Raw genomic sequence first — 12126 nt, forward strand, 5'->3', positions numbered from 1 at the left:
TCTCCCTCCCCCTTCCCCCCTCCCCTAACAGTGGGGGAAACAGGACCCACCTGCTCCCCACCCCAGGATAAGGGACCATGGCCCTCATTGCCCGCTAGAGGAAAGGCACCCCAAACCTGGAGCTGGTGCAGGGCTCCCTCCAGGACACAGTGGGACCTTGGCCACACCCATGGGTAATAATACTTGGAGTCCAGCCTTGTGTCCCTTTTGGAAGCCCTCTGTCCCCCCTGGGAGCTAGGATCCCAGGCTGTGGCCTTAGGCTGCTGCTTTTCTTATCTGCCAGCAAGTCAGTTAAACCTCTTTCTTCCTGCAAACCTGCCCTGGCTCTTGAGCTCCCAGGCCCTGCTGTGGACAGGGTGGCTGGGAGCATGGTGCGAGGACACTTGTGTGGCCTTCTCCTGGAGAGGACACATAGAAAACAGGAGCGAGTCAGGAGGCAACCTGGCCCCGGCGCCAGCCACTGTTTGGTGGGACAGCAAAGGCCAGTCTGCGTCTGCACGTGCGGAGCCTGAGGAACCCTTGTGGCCTGGGGGAGGCCAGGCCCCGCCTGCAGGTCGTGGCTGTCCTTCACTGGCCAGACTCGCTGAGTTCGGGGCAGAGTCAACCAGGTGAGGCCAGCCTTCCTGGAGGGGACCCATCACCAAGGAAGCAACACCCCGGACACAGCCCAGTTACAAGGACGTCTTCTTCAGAGGGGTCGAGGGCAGTTAGGACACCAAGGGAGGAGACTTTGTGCATTCTCTCTGGTCACCCTACATGGAGGGCATGGACCCACGCTCCTCTGCAGGAAGACAGGGGGACTTTGCTTTGTCCTTTGTGCATGGTTTCCCTGAAGGACCCTCTGGGTCAAGAAGGAGGGTGGAAGTCGGAGCTGGTGCTCCTCTCCCCTGCAGCGGAGAGCCACAGGAACCCACAGTCACGGGGCGCCAGGTCTTCAAAAATTGACTTGTAAAATTGACATGCGAGACGGCAGTCATTGTCCTGATTTTCAGGTGGGAAACGGAGGTGCTGAGACAGGAAGTGGCTTGCTGGGGTGGCTCACCTGGCAGGAGGGAGCCCTGGGACACCCTGTTTCAGCCGGTGGCTGCAGAGCCCTCACCGTCCCTCATCCTGCTTCTCTAAACACCAAGCCGCTGACCACGACCTTGGCTTGAGCACCGAGGTCACCGAGGACACCGCCCTGCCCCTGCCGCCCCCAAGCCTGTCAGCTTCCTGCTCACGGCCCTCCCTCTTGGGGCCCCAGGCCGCTCATGACCTTGGAGGCGCACCTGCTGGCCCCCACTTGGCTGGCTCGGAAGGTGAGGAGAGCTCTGGCATCGAGACCTGGGGAGGCGGCGCTGCATGTGTTCCACCCTGGGTTGCGTGCCCAGGTGTGGCGTCTGCAGTGGGTTTTCCTAATGGTCTCCGTTTTCTCACACGTCCCCTGGACTTTCCAGCCGGGTCAGAATGAAGGCCAGGGCCCTCCCGCGGGCTTTCTGAGCACCACGAGTTTGGAGGACAGCCACACTTTCTAACAAAAGCCCTCACCTAACAAGTTCTCCTGGGATGTCACGAAAGGCCGACTTCCCGTCTCTGCCCATCGCCTGGCTAGGAGCTGACGCCTGGGGTCGCTCCTTCATGCAGCACAGGTGACAGCAGCGATCTAAGTAGCGTGTAGCTGCACCGGCTGCAGCAGAGGCCACCAGAAGCAAAGCAAGCAGAGCTGGGCTCGGGCCACTTCTGCTCCACGTGGGGGCTGGTGGCACCAGTTAGAGGCCCATGGTGACCAAGGCCTAGAAAGAGAGGAGCCTTCTGGGGTGGTGGGCACAGGGTGGCGTGGTGGGCACAGGGTGGCATGGCAGGCACGGGGCTGTTCAGGCGAGGAAGGTCATCCTGTGGGCATGCCTGACATCGAACACGCACCCCTGAGCTCTGTGGATGCTTCCAGGTTCCTGGAGGCCGTGTGTGTGCTGAGGTTAGTGAGTGGTGGGGCGGGGGGGGGGGCTGTGATGGGAAGGGGAGCACCCAGGAGGCTGTGGAGGGGAAACTGAGTCAAGCCTGCTCCTAATACCTCTGCCCGAAGGCGGTGACCGCAGTGGTGACCGTGGGGGTGACCGTGGTGGTGACCACAGTGGTGGGTGGCATTCCTTTCAGTGGACCCCTGCAGAAGCAGCCAGACTGTGAGACATCACCTTGGGTGGTGACCCCCACTTCTTTGAGTCCTCCTGCCACTTGGGGCTGAGGGATCGAGTGTGGCGCATCTCAGGACGGGGTGGGTCTGCTACTGAACAGGTCAGGCTGGATAAGACGCTCAGGGAGTGGATTTGGTGGATGTGTCGCACAGTTTCCAAACACTGTTTCCATGTTAAGTGTTGAGTTCTTCAGTCGTGTTCCTAACAAGGTCATAAAAACATGGGCTGTCCTTGTCCCTGGCTCCTGAGGGAGCCCCTGAGGCCTTGGAGCACCCCGTAATGGCTTCTGTTATTCACGAGCCTCTGGGCTGCCGCTTATGCTAACAAGAGGGCGGACTCAGGAGGGGGCTGAAGGTGGGGATGGGGGGATTCTGGTCTGTGGTCAGTGGTCGCACTCCAGGTGCAGCTTCAGGGACCCCCACATAGACTCTGCTGCGCAGGAAGGGCGTGGAGCTGCCTGGACTCCTCCCGGCCTTGTCCTCCGTGACTGCCTGCTGCAGCTCCCGAGCGCCTTGATTCTAAAGCTGCCTTTGGAGCCTGGAGCTTTGAGTTCTGAGATTCATTCTGTGAGCAGCAGAGCTGTAGGTGGTATGGGGACTGCTGAGTCTGTGGCCACTGGGCCAGAAGGGCAGCAGCTGGGGGCCCCTAAGGTGCAGCATCGTCCAACGCGAGCGCAGTCCTCTGAGCTCTGCCCCTCCCCACTGTGGGTCTGTGGTCAGAGCACCGGGGTGGACACAGGATTGGGGCGGCATGTGGCAGCCAGCTGCGGGTCCTGCTGTCCAGGTTGTGATTTAGTCCTTGGGCCAACTTCGTCCAAGGGCTGGCCAGGCTCCAGGCTCGTGATAGAGCGATGATGGTGAACAGGGCATCAGAGAAGAGCAATCACCTCCAAATCAGAGCCGATTCATCTTGTCATCACCAAGGCCGCGGCAGGACAGGGCCGTCACAGCGGGCAGTCACAGCGTGCCATGACATCCCAGGACAGAAATGGGACACGCGTGGTGAGCCACGTCCCAGCTGTGGGAGGGCACAAACCTACCAGGGGAGTGGCCCCCACACAGGGGGCTGGGAGGACTTTGTTGGGGGGCCTGGCCTCTCCTTTGCATCAGCATCTCTGTGTGGACCTGGCTCGGGTGGTCACTAAGCCCAGGGGCCAGCAGAGCCACCTCCAGGTCCCTCTGCACACCACAGGCAGAGTTGTGAGATCTCAGAGCACGTCAATGCACATCTGCAGCTGGAGGGTGTGGAAGGGTGGGCGTGAGAGAGCACGTGCAGCCTTCTAGTGAGTGTGCGTGGCATTGTGTGAGCACATGCATGCATGTGTGGATCTGCTGTGTGTGTGTGAGCCCGCGTGGGAGTGCATGTGTTTGGTACACACGTGTTTGGTACACACGTGTTAGAGTGTGTAGTGTGGGTGTGACTGTGTGTGATCACGTGAGCCATTTGTCTTAGATGTGAGTGTATGTGTGTGTGATGTGTGTGCACATGTGTGCCTGTGTGTGCAAGTGTGCACACTGGTGTCTCACCCCAGGGCAGCCCTCCTCTCTGCAGTGCGGAGCACAGGGCCGCTCCTCATCTTGCTCGGGGGACACCTTCCCCCAGGTACCCTCTGGAGCCTTGTTCCGACAGCGCAGGGTGGAAGTGCCCCTGCCTGGCAGGTGTGGAGACGAGCTTCCACTGGGGATGCTGTCCCACCTGCGCAGTCTGGCCCAGAGACGCAGCCCTGCTCCGGGTGGAGGCAGCTCTGTGAGCAAAGCGTCCCCTGCTCACCATCCAGGTGGCTTTCCAAACATCCACATTCTCTCGACGTCCCTGCAGCTGCCAGGCACAGACCCGGTGAGTGACAAGTCCCGGCAATTTATCATGAGTTCTGCGACCTCTGGAGCAATCCATCAGCCACCAAGGAAGTCAGCAGAGTGGTGGCAATTTGCTGTTTACCCACACTGTCTGTTTGATCACCTTCTCAGTGTCTGGCCCCAATATCAACATCCACTTTTGTTCATGCATCTCATTTAAAAGGTGTTTGTTGAGTATCCAGCGCATGAGCACGCATTTATGATGAGGTATAGCCGCTGTATTCTCTCTTAGAACAGAAGCCATCTTCTCTTGCTTTACATGTACAATATATCCCTATTATACGAAAGTGTGTGTAGGTATAGCCATCCCTTAGCGTCCCCCAGGGTGCTGGGCCCAGGAGCTCCTGGGATGCCAAAGTCCACAGTGCTTGAGTCGCTCATAATACAGTGGTGATTTGCAGATGGCCGTGCATGGCCTCCCGATGTTTTGAACCTTCTCTGGATTCTTTACAAGCCCCAATGTGTGTAAACGCCACGTAAATAGTCCCTGCCCCGGGTTCTGCTTAGGGAGAGACAAGATGTTTTTCTGAGTACTTTCCGTCTGCGGTTTTGAAGTCCATGGAAGAGGACCTGCAGAGGTGGAGAGGGGCTGCCAGGGACCACGGGCATCCCTCTCAGGGCGCTGGTTGGTTAGGGGCACACCCACTGACCACACCCTCTCCTTTCCCCTGGGTTCTCCCACCATCATGGAGCACCCCACCACCAGGGCAGGAGGAGGAAAAGGTGCCTACGGCCTCGCCCCGCCTGCCCCGTGAGGAGCCCGAGCAGGGAGCGGCAGGGACTCTCTTGGGCTTTGTGCATGGACAGGCGTTCATTCCCAGTGGGCAGAAGCAGGCAAGGGTCACCCACTCTCACTGGAAGACTGGAGAGGGGCAGGAGCCCAGGGATGGGGCTGCCCGAGCGGGAGGCGAGAAGGAGCTCCGAGCAGAGACAGCGTGCGTGGGTGCTGCCCCCAGCTCCTGCCCCCAGCCTCCCACCTTCATCCTTGGAGTTGAGGTGTCTCCCATGGCAGAGGCAAGGAAGGGAGTAGGAAACCCGAGTCACCCATCTTGGTGTCACGCCTGCTGTGTCCCCAAACTGAGCAGAGAAGGAATGAGACACTGGGGAGGGGCGGATGGGGCACCCCAAGGGCTCCATTGCCACCTGGTGCTGGGTGCTCCCCCTGGCCCAGTTCTGACTGCCCCAGAGGCCCAGGAGAGCTCTCCTGCCTGTTGGACAAGGAGGCCAGCGTTGGGCCTGAGAGGACAGACATCCCATCCTCTGGATGTCAGACCCTGGACACGGAGGACGGGGGGAGTTGTCACAAAGGCCAGGGCTGCTGGAGGCCCACCACCAGGGTGGGACCTGCAATGTCCCCCACCCCCAGCCCACCAGGACGCGGGGACTCCCAGCATGAGATGTCATGACCCCCGACCCCTGCAACCCCACGTTACCTGTGTTGGTGGCAGACTGGGTGGCCCCAGGCACCGGCCGGGCTGCCTCTGTGGGGCATTCTGTGGCCATCCTCAACAAGCCAGCAGAGGGCATCGAGGGCAGCAAATGCCACCAACTGGCATTGGAACAAACCTGTACAGGAACACGACCCCTGGTCAGTGGTCACAGGGCACTGGGTCCCCTCCCACCAGCATGAGGCCTGAGCCCCCTACCCCACCCACAGGAGCCCACACCCCAGGGACACTTCCAGGCTCCAAGCAGACCCTCCCCTTGAGCCCTGGTCTGGGTGCCCAGCGCTGTCCTGTGCTTTCTTGTCCACCTCTGCCCGCTGCCCAGGCCCCTTCCCAGCTGCCTGTGTGGGTCTCATCTTGGTCAGAAACCACCACCCTGGACGTGGGAGGGGGACCTCCATTCAGACGGTCCCAGGAGGAATCAGCACATTGCCGTGCCACAGAGAGGGCCTCTTCCAGGGTGAGCCTTAGCAGGGACTGGACCAGCAAATCAAGGTGACAGCAGTGTGCCAGCCGGTCCCCAGGAAAAGCTGGTGGGCAGTTCCCCTCCTGGGGCTCTGGCTGGGGCTGATGCTGTGGGAAGGAGACGAGCCTGAGAGAGCGCAGCCGAGAAACGCTCACTCTACAGAAATGCTCTCAGGGCCTCCCACAGAGGGGCAGGCAGTGGACCAAGGACTGACACAGGACTGGTGTAGCCCTTGATGGAAATAGTCCAGGAGAGAGGCCAGGGGACCTGTCACAATGGGGAAGGAGAGGGTGAGGCCACAGAAAAGAGAGAAGCAATACAGAGGAGGAGGGGAGGGGCCTAGGATCCGGGCAAGGGGTGCCTGGGCTGGAGCTGCTGGCCGTCCTGGACAGAGTGGGCCGACAGCTCCACCTCACACCTCAGAATGGGCCTCATTGGGAAATAGGTTCTTTGCAGGTGGATTAGTCAAAATGGAGTCATCTTTGATATCGGGGGACGCAGCTGTTCTCACTGCCGTCCTATGAGAAAAGGAGGGACACACAGGGAGGAGGTGGCCTGTGGAGACCGACACAGAGACTGGGGCAAGGTGGCCACAAGCCCAGGGCTACCTGGGCCACGGGGAGCTGCGGGGAGGATGAGCTCTCTCAGCCAGGGTGACCTGTGGCCGCAGAGCTGGGAGGGGACAAACGTGTCTATATGAAGCCACCTGGTGTCTGGTCATGTTTATACAGATGACCCTGCGGGAGGTGTGTGTGGAATGGAAGGTGCGGGGAGGAGCGGGAAACGTGGAGGGGGAGGTGAGGCAGAGGGACCATTTTGCAGATGAGTCTTGACTGTCAGGGAGACAGAGGGAGAGAGACAGGCCGCAGGGCCCCCAAACATGACCAGGTGAAGGGGACACTGATGCTTTACAGACAGAAAGACTCTCATTCATTCATTCAACAAACAAAGTGCACCTACTAAGTGCCAGAAACTGATCCGGGCTACAGGGGTCAATAAGAACACAAGCCCTGGCCGCCTGGCATTTATTTTTTGCATTACAGATAGATAATAAATACAAACAAATTCAAAAAGTTAAAACAAGTTAAAGACCAAGGAGCGTTGGGCAGAGGGGAGGAGGGATGGGATGCTGGTGAACTCATGGACTTCGACACAGCACGTCCCAAGGCCCCTTGTCAGCTGCGGCTCCACGGCCCCTGGCCCAGGGTCAGCCTGGTCTCTGAGGTTCTTCCACTCGACACAACATGCCTTGGCCACAGGGACTCCTGGTCCTCCCAGGGTCTTGCTGGGCTCTGCTTCCTCCCCACTGAGGACACCAGAGGTCGGGGGCCACCAAGCTGTCCACTGGCCTTGCCGAGGCCCTCAGCCTTCCAGGCTGGTGGCCAGCCTGCCTCTGCCTCCTGGCTCCGTGCTGCACCTCTGAGGCCAAGTGACCACCTGCTCTGGCACCTGGTTGTCCCTGTTCCCTGAGCCAGGAGCATGGCCCCAGGCTGGCCCCCCAGAGGCCGCAGCAGACAGCACCTGGGCACGTGAACATGGGTGAGGACCCAGGCAGCCGAGGTTCCAAGGCCACGGCCCAGGAGTCCCCGAGGTCTTCACCCAACACAGAGCCAGGGTGGTTCCCGCGCCCCAGCACCCGCAGGCAAGAGAACCTGCGCCACACGCCCCACCCAGCAGCTGCCCTGTCCCCAGCTGGCCTGGGGACCCCTCGTCCTGCCTTTTCCTGCCTCGTCCTGCTGCCTGTGCCCAGAAAGGAGGCGGGAGAGCTCCTGGCAGCCACACGCGCTGGGCACTGGACCCCTCCAGCTCGCTGCTGTGCTCCCGTGACCCCTGGGTGTGAGGAGCTGGGCGAGGACACAGAGGGAGGAGGTCTGAGGGCCACCTGGCTGCTCCTGCCCTGTCCTGGCAGCTGCTGGAAAAATCAGTGGATGCGACATGACCTTGAGTGCTGAAGGACACCAGAGGTGGCAGGGGCATCCTCGGCTGGGGTGAGCGCTCGGTGGCCCTGGTCCTCACCCACACGAGCCCGTGAGGGTGGACGCCAGCTCCAGGGGCCACATCTCCTGGACAGCCTGCGTTGCCACCAGGCCTTGCCCACTTTGTGTGCCCAGGGGGCTGGGGCAGAGGTGGCCTTGGGAAAAGACCCCACACACAGGTGTGTTGGAGGGACAGGAGTGTCCCAGGGCAGGGTCAGTCCAAGGCTCCTGCAGCTCCAGGTCCTCCTACTGAGACCTTCTCCCTGCCTGTCCCCAGGGACCCAAAGCTGGCCCTTCACCCCAGGGACCCCAGCATCATCCTCCCTCCATCCACATGGAGTCCAGTGGACATCCCCCTAGGGCTCTCAGACCTGCCCCATTGCACTGGGTGCTGGGTGGCATCCCTGTGCCCGCTCTCCTGTGATGCCCTCGGCAGCGTCCCCCGCCTCCATGCTGGCCCATTCCTGACCCCACAGCTCCCTACCATGTGGTCCCCCCTCCTGCACCCCACAGCTCCCCACTGTGCACCCCTCCTGCACCCTACAGCTCCCCACTGTGCACCCCCTCCTGCACCCCACAGCTCCCCACTTGCACCCCCCTCCTGCACCACACAGCTCCCCACTGTGCAGCTCCCCGCCTGCACCCCACAGCACCCCACTTACACCCCCCTCCTGCACCACACAGCTCCCCACTGTGGGAACAGGGACTGCAGAGGTCCCCACGCCTGGCCCACAGCCCTGCTCAGAGGCTGGCAGGAGCAACTGTAAGTTCCCATTTGAGTCCAGGCCAAGACCCCGTCCCCTCACTGTCCCTGAGCCTGCCTGGTGCTGCCGTGGGTAAGGGTCCCCCACCAGCCATTGACCAGTTGCACACGTGCAGATCCGTGTGGTCTGAGCTCTCTGCAGGGTGACCTCTGCCTCCCAGCACCTCCCTCGCCGCCTGGGCTGACCCCCTCTGGAGACGCAGGGCCATGTGTTGCCATAACAACCCTCCCGCTCCAGGAGGTCCCTGTGCAGCTCTCCTCTGGGGACTCTGCGGAGTGGCTTCCGTGAAGGAGACGGGAGGCCAGACCCTGCCCTCTGTTCTTGGGGTTTGGAGCCCCTGTCCACCCGAGAGAGGGCCATCAGTGCCCTGGGCCTTCTGGGCACTGGTCAGCACCCAGCTGGGCCACTGGCGCTGGGCTCAGGCATCTGCACGTCCACTCAGGACGTTGCGCCATAAAGCCTGGGGGAGAGAAGCGAGCCCAGGGCCCTTTCTCCTGGGAGCCCAAAGCTCCCCAGGGTGGGGTGTCTAAGGCCCCCAGGTCGTGGCCCTGGGGTGTGGACCCAGGCCTGCTCTTGGTGGTGGTCCTCGGATCTTGGGTGGGCACCCTGCCCGTGGATTAGATGTGACTTGAGCATGTCCCCAAGGGCTCATGTGTCAGGAGTGGCCCTCAGCGTGGGGACGTTGGGAGGTGGGATCTGTGGGGGACAAACCAAGGACAATGACAGGAAGAAGCAAGGCCGCTGTCCAGTGAGCCCCTGGTGGTAGGGCAGCCAGTCCCCTGAAGGTCCTCTGACCCCGTCTCAGGAGGCGGCCTCTTCCTCCCTTACATGGCCCCTGTCGTGCCACCGTCTGCCACCGGCTCCTCCCCAGAGGCCCAACTGGTGCCTAGGAGAACTAGGAGAGAGGAAATCTAATACAGAAAAGGCAAAAGGAGCATCTCTAGGGTAATACCTATACCACCAGTATAGAGGGCATGTAGTTCTGACTGGGGAAGTCTAGAGGGCCCAAGGGACTCTTCAAGCAGATGGCATTGTCAATTCTTTTTTTTTTTTTAAAGAGAGAGAGAATTTTAATATTTATTTTTTAGTTTTCGGCAGACACAACATTTTTGTTTGTATGTGGTGCTGAGGTTCGAACCCGGGCCGCACGCATGCCAGGCGAGTGCGCTACCGTTTGAGCCATATCCATAGTCTGGCAATGTCAATTCTTGATGTGTCTGAACATATCAAGAGGAGACATTTATATACTCATACAATTAAATACTATGCAGAAATCAAAATTAACATACACATCTCAACACAGAAAGAATTAGAAGATCAAAATGTTGAGTGAAAAAGCAAGGAGAATACTGTGAACACAATGACACTATTTATATTTAAAGAATAATAATAATGGCTCAGGCTGGGCACAGTGGTGCATACCTATTATCCCATCAGCTTGGGAGGCTGAGTCAGGAGGATCGCAAGTTCAAAGCCAACCTCAGTAACTCAGCAAGGCCCTGTCTCTAAATAAAATACAAAAAATCGCTTGGGGATGTGGCTCAGTGGTCAAGTATCATCAATGTCAATCCCTGTACCCCAAATAATTAATAATAATAATGGCTCAGGCCATACTGGTTGGCTTTTCATGGGGAAGAAAAATAACTAAGGTTATCAAGTTCCCTTTCCTAGGGAAAGAGGAACATGAATGGTCCCTGGGAGGGGAAGGAAAAGGAGATTTCAACTTTAGTGATGTTCTGTTTGGTTTAAATGGTTTTAAAAGAATAAAGTCAAGGGCTGGGGTTGTGGCTCAGCGGTAGAGCTGAGACCTGTAAGACCCTGGGTTTGGTCCTCAGCACCACATAAAAAATATATGAATAAAATAAAGCTATTGTGTCCAACTACAACTAAAAAATAAATATTTTTTTAAAAAGAATAAAGCCAAAATGACTAAGTGTTAATATTAGTTAATTCTGGGTAGTAAGTTCAGAAGTATTGATCTTAGATTGATATTTCCATTTTTCTGCATTTTTCTTCTCCAGAAAGGAAAGAAGGAAAGAGAAAAAAAGAAAGAAAAATGCTATAATCACAAACCTTTCAAGGGCCTGGGCTGAAAGACCAGGAAAGCAGGGGCTGAGACAAGAGGAGTCCATTCCAATTGGACTCCCCCCTCACCTGAGCTTTCTCTTCATCTTGCTCAATCCACTGATCACAGTAGAACCCAACTATTCACAAAGTGTCTGTTATCCTTCTCAAATAAATTCCTTATTAAATCCATTCATTTGGAATTATTTGGGGAGTTTTATTTTCTTGTTTTTTGGTTGGTTTGGAGTTTTTTTGTTTGTTTGTTTGTTTTCTTTGCTTTTTCAGCATGATCCGTTGAAGCAGTACTTCATCAACAGTCCAAAGTAGGAAGGGCTCAGAAATGAAGGTTGGGAAAAGGCTTATTAATTAACACATACTTAGCTACTAATAAAATCCCTCAGCATCGATATTAATTTAAAAGAAAAAAATACAAGAAACAATGATTCTCTCTCTCTTACACTCCTCAGACAGAAGAGGTATGGACAGAGGAGCTAGAGGTAAAGTGCTGTAAGCCTCTGTCCTCACATGGTGGCAGCTGCCTCTGAGACAGGGAAGTAGCCAGGAGGAAATCAACATGACCTGGGGTTGCTCCATCAGTATCATCTCAACAGTGATAGGGAACATCACAGTGATGGAGGGGGTTGGGAATGGGTAGTGCTGAGAAGGCATCTATTCTGTTTAGCATAGAGATTTGCCCTTGGCCATGAAAGGGCTTGCTAAATGCTCAGCATCAAGTTCACATTCACGGCTTCTGCAGAAACCCAAAAAGCTGAGCCTACAGATACCAATGCCTCTGGTCTCAGATAGACTCGAAATAGTTCATCATTGGACTCTTGCATTTGATTTGAAACTGGAAGAATTGCAGAGAAGACAAAATGAAAGATACTGGACAGTTATCCTTTGTCTATTTAAAAAAATATATATAACTTTGAAGTTTGGTAAGAAAACCCCATGTGCATGAGTTCAGGTCAGTGCTTACATTCACTGAGGCTTGATGGATTTCTGGCTTCAAATGTTTTATCAAGACAATCCACCTTGTAGCAATCTCCAAAGGAGACTGTGTGGCTCTATTAAGTCCACAATTTGCTTTTTAAAAGTGACTAAATACGCTTTTTCACAACAATGACAAGTCATCTCCCTCCTGGAGCCCACAGAGTTTGTCACCCAGCTTCCCCTGCTTTTCAAAGCCAGCCATCAAAAAGCAAAGGAAATGTCATGACTTTGGAGCAGTCAGAAAGCTCTTAAGTCGCAGTGCAGGCTATTTCTCCTCTTGTGGCACAGAAAAGAGTGGACAAACACAATGAATAAATAATCCCATTGTACTTACAAAAGTGTAACAATCCTTCAAAATGAGGTGAGGAACAAAGATAGGAGATAGCGAGGC

Source organism: Ictidomys tridecemlineatus, chromosome 12, assembly GCF_052094955.1.
Source record: "Ictidomys tridecemlineatus isolate mIctTri1 chromosome 12, mIctTri1.hap1, whole genome shotgun sequence".
Lineage (NCBI taxonomy): Eukaryota > Metazoa > Chordata > Mammalia > Rodentia > Sciuridae > Ictidomys > Ictidomys tridecemlineatus.